Source organism: Citrus clementina, unplaced genomic scaffold, assembly GCF_000493195.1.
Source record: "Citrus clementina cultivar Clemenules unplaced genomic scaffold, Citrus_clementina_v1.0 scaffold_8, whole genome shotgun sequence".
NCBI classification, from domain to species: Eukaryota; Viridiplantae; Streptophyta; class Magnoliopsida; order Sapindales; family Rutaceae; genus Citrus; species Citrus x clementina.
In genome coordinates this window covers 20,085,790-20,091,046 of record NW_006262022.1, presented here as the reverse complement: position 1 = coordinate 20,091,046, position 5,257 = coordinate 20,085,790, and the positions used below count along the sequence as shown (strand labels likewise).

Genomic DNA, 5,257 nt, shown 5'->3' with positions numbered 1-5,257 from the left:
ATTTTTAGAAGTTTATAATTGAGCCATGTGGGATGAAAGTGAATATTCTGAAAGGTTTCAGGGTAAGAACAAAATTTGGGAAAGGGAAAAGGAGTATAATTGAAACTTTACATAGAAAAAAATAAGAAAAAAAAAGCAAAATAAAAATTTTCTAAGGTAACGGCGCCAAAAACTTGAAATAACTTAAAAGTAATTTCTAACTCCCAAGTATAAAAATATCTTGTTATATTATAACTTGTTGAGTCCGAGGTCGATCCACATGGAAAATATTTAATTAATTAATTTATTTTATCTAAAAATAAAATAAAACTTGAATATAAACAACTTAATTTAAATGAAATTATAAAATTAAATTACTTAGGGTTATGGATCCATTCTTAGTAGTAAATAAAATTTGATAAATTCTTTTTATCATTTTTTCTTAAATTTATTGCCCAAAAGACTAATTATATAAATTATTATTATTTTCCTATTAATTTTATTATGGATTAAGTATTTATTGTGCCAAAATTTAATTTATCTACAATAAGTGAAAATACCATTTTACCATACCTTATATTAAGATATTAAGAATTTATTGGGCCAAACTCATTTGTTTGTCTACAATAAATCAAAATTTCAAAATATAAAATATGTATAAAATTAAATAGAAAATAATTTAATTTATAAATTAAAAATAAAATTTGATTAAATCATATTTATTTCCTAAGAGTTTCACCTTACCCTGACTATTATTATTTAATTAAGCATAATTGAAATAAAAGTGATTATTAAAATTAAATTACTCATAATTAAAATGAATAAAAACAACTAAAATTAAAAATAAAACTAAATTTATTTATAAAAATAATTAAGCAAAATATTAAAAACACACCTGAAAAACAAGATTACAGGGAGATTGAGAGAAATTGAGAAGAAGAGAGATGTGGAGAGATGATAAAAAACATAAAAATGAGGCTCTATTTATAGAAAAATAAATTCATAATCCAGTGTTTTGCGGTCCATCATAAGCTTCATGCATGGCTCCTCACAACTATTAGATCAAGATCCAACAGCTGGTCAAACTTCAAAAGTCAACATTACATGTGACATCTTGTGAAGCGTCCGATTTAGTCAAAGAACGGTTGAGATTTGGTGGGTTAATGGTTGGATCGGTTCGACCCGAATACAAAGATTCAGATCCTACAACTTGCTTCACCAACCATTGCAACGTGGCACAATCATGGCCATTGAATCATGAACGGTTGAGATTTAGTCAAAATTGCCAACTATCTCATGCACTCATATCTATTGTAAGCTCATTTTATCATCCAATTAGTGCTTTGTCAACAGAAAAAGTCAATTTTGTTTTACACAAGCTTAATTTTAAGCCGATCTTGGCTCATCTTAAGGTGTTCGGACCTCCGGAATCTAAATTTGACATCCGTTTATCTATTTGGAGTCTCGAATTACGTGAAATTAATATTTTACCTAATAAACACACAAAAATATACAAAATTAGATATATTTAATACATAATTAATAATTCCTAATAGATTGCATAAACACAAATATAAATTATAACATAAGTACAAAATAACATTATTATCGCTTGATAATTAAACAATTTTTAATATTAATCACACCCCCCCAACCAGCTTATTGCTAGCCGCTAGCAATTAAAGCGTTATATTAAATTAAGGTTTACAACATTCACATGCAAGTTAATAGTTGTTCATCTATCCTCTAAACTAAAAAAGAAATAAATTCTCCCAGATTTCTTTACCTCTTTGTCGTTCACTCATTATCCAGAATATCATCAAACATACTCAACTAATTAACACAATACTTATGGGGTTTCATTAAAAGAAAAAAAAAATATTTTTGTTCCAAAATTCATTAGAAATTCTATCTTTGGGCAGTAGATTATTCATACATATCTCAAAATATTAGATTTTTAACCCATGTAACGAGCTTTAGGCCAGTGACTCCCAGGCTAGTTGGCCTTAGGGCACTAGGTGTAAAATACCCCTACAGACTTAATTACTCGGGTTTCTAATAAGCAAACAATATATCTATTATCCATGTAGCGAGTTTTAGGCCAGTAACTCCCAGACTAGTTGGCCTTAGGGCATTAGGTGTTGAAACACCCCTACATACTTAATTATTCGGGTTCTAGATATAGCAAAATCAAACACATTCATTTTTTTCTTCTTGTTTTTTTTTTGTTTTTTTTTTGCAATATACACTTTCTACTACCTTAGATATTATCCCTAAAAAATCAAAAGAACTAAATGCTGCAAAATTTTTAACTTACAACCCATTAGTATGCGTCATAGTATGTGTGTGTGTGAAGACTGATTCAATAATACCTGTTAAATGAATAAACAATTAAATAACTTAATAACCAATTAGAGAGTTAACAAATTTGAGTAATTCAAAGAAAAATGAACAAAAACAACTTACTATGAATTGCAAAATCAAAATATAATACAACATGACTATTAAGATGCGTCTCAAAAGTTGTGACTCTTTATATAGTCATTCTAGACAAAAAAATTTATTTTTTTTTAAAAGAAAAGAAAAAGAAAAGAGAAAAACGAACACGCGTATTTAAAAACACACGTCAACTATCCCTACCCCCTAACCTAATCTAAACATTATCTTAACGTTTTATAATTTTACAGATATGCATACAAAAAATATATATAATAAAAGAAGAAGAAGGGGAAATCTCACATGAACTCGATGCAAAAGCTTAAAAGAAAATAACAAAAAACAAGCAAATGTTACATTTTTTAAAAAATAAAACTCTAAGATTAAGAAGATACATTTCTAGAGGTACTGCACTCTCCATATCCAACTATGTTCGACTCAAATTTAGTCCAAAGTTAGTCTTTACAGAAAAAAAAACTTTGTAAAAACATCCCTAAAACTAAGACATTTCACAATTATCAATTATTCTCTCCTCCCAACCTGAACGAGACATTGTCCTCAATGTTTTAAAATGAAAGAAGAAGAGTTTATAAGACATCACATGAACATTGCAACAGAAAATATTTACAAACGGAGGATTAAATCTAATTTACACTTCTTAAAACTGCTATTGCTACCATCATCAGTCGACCAATCCAGCGTATAAGTCTTGGGATCTGGCTCTGGTGTATAAACTTGTAAAAGATCAAGTAACTCATTAGCAGTAGAAACACAAATAAAGAGTTTTTTTAATAGAGTGTGGAACAAAATGATTATTTATTGCATGGTTAATAAAAGTTAGCGAGTCATCATAAAAATTATTAACATTTAACAAACCGATGGATTTTTTATGAATGTTCAAATGAGCCCAAAATGCAAATGTAATTTGTGTCTTAAGAGTTGCAAGATCTCCTGGTAAAAAAATAAATGCATTATCATAATTTAGCATTTCAGATATTCTCTCTTGCATACTTGATACCACTAATCTTCTCCAATTGGTGGGCCAGATAGGCATCTTAGAGGTTTAATGGCTTTTGGGATAATGCCTAGTACTTGGCTTTCTTTAGTAAAAACAGCTTCTGAGACAAGTCTTGATAACCCTTATTTACCTCCTTCATGTACAAGGTGTAGTTTCCTCTTTGCTATGACACAACTAAGATCTACAGCTACCTGAACGAACTCTTTGTATTTTCCATAGTGAAACCCATAAAGCACACAAATATTTTTAAATTGTTTACTCGAAGATGCTGCCATTGGAATAATCTTCAAAAACCAAGTTGTGAGTGTTTAAAAAAAAAAAAGCTTATATTTAAAGATCTTGGTGACAGAAATAATGAGAAACATATGTAAATGGGTTGACATATTTGTCAAATGATGTGTAAAGCTCGTGACTCTATAATTCAAAAGCAAACAATAAAAAGAAAAAGAAAATAGTGATTAGAAAAAGCAAACAGTAAAAGAAAACAAATAATTATTAAATACATAATCACACCACTAAATGCAATAATGCAAATGATAAAAGAACAACAAAATAAAAAGATATTTACTGGTAGTTGTGATTGCGGCTCACATCTTCCTCTGCTTTTACGTTCAGTAACGGCTTGAACGCCCTCTATGGGTCGATGATAGGTTTTTCATCCAATTTTCTTATAAACTAGCAAATAATGTCATTTTGAGTCAGATTCACAAGACTAAACTGTGCACTTTATTTTTGAAATAATATCCACAAATTATGAATCTCACGTTGCACATATCCACTTCGATGCGCCTTAAGAGATCGTAAGATATCATCCAACGATTCTTTACTCAAGCCATCTTTAACGAATTTAATTTTATCCTCATGATTATTAGAAACCATTCTTAAAGATTTACAATCCGGCCGTTTGCAACTAAGTCGTACACAGTTATGACATTCTGAGCCAAGTCGTTTAATTCATTTTTTTAGCAAATGTACTTTTACCAAAATCAGGCATGTAAGAAATAAATGTATCAGAAAACTCACCTGCTAATCGGACCTTTACTTCAATTAACCAACGAATGTAAGAAGGAATGTCATTGATCATTAACAAACGCATTTGTTCACAACGAGTTTTGTAAATTTTCTTGAGGGCATTTTGAGGGAGAGAGGGAAAATGCTTATGCAGTTTATGTTGTATTTCTTCCATATTTGATTTTGGGGTTTCAGTTATTATGGGAAATTGAAGATACCGACTTAAGAAGTCACGGAGTACCGTTTTCTGCCATTTATACGGAAAAATAAATCAAAATAAACCAAAATAAAGATAATTAAAACTGTAAAATCAAATTAAACGTGAAAGTGAACAAAACAACAAAAAGAAACCACATAAAGAAAAGACAAAAGAAAAATGAACTTACATTCGTCCTTTTATTGAGTTGTAATGAACCTAAAATAAGTGCTTATTTATTTAAATAATAAAGCATTATTACAACAATGATCTAGACCTTAACATTTTTGTGGTACATGTCCTAGAGGACCTTCAAAAGTTATTCTTATCTACACATATTTTCTTTGTTAACTAACTTTATTTCACATAACGAGCTTTCTTTGTTAACAAACTTTACTTCACATATCGAGAGGGTTTAATTAGAAATTATCATTTTACGTACCTTAATAAAAGTTAAAGTTTTAAAATAAGTAAAGGAGTTTTAGAGGTATAGGGAGGGGATGTCAATAGTCCCACTCTCATTCTGAAAAGACTTTTGGGCCTAAATTTCAACCAAGGCGTTATGGATTCTCACAGCACTGAAAGTAAAATTTTATGTAGAAATTATGCCAAGTCTT

The 5,257-nt window shown here is 29.3% G+C and overlaps 1 protein-coding gene across 1 annotated transcript in view; it reads left to right on the top strand.

The window, feature by feature from the left end:
• Positions 1–5,257, top strand: part of LOC112096454 (pentatricopeptide repeat-containing protein At4g14820-like) — a 15,027-nt gene that overhangs the window by 8,109 nt on the left and 1,661 nt on the right. The gene's annotated exons all lie outside the window — the stretch shown is intronic.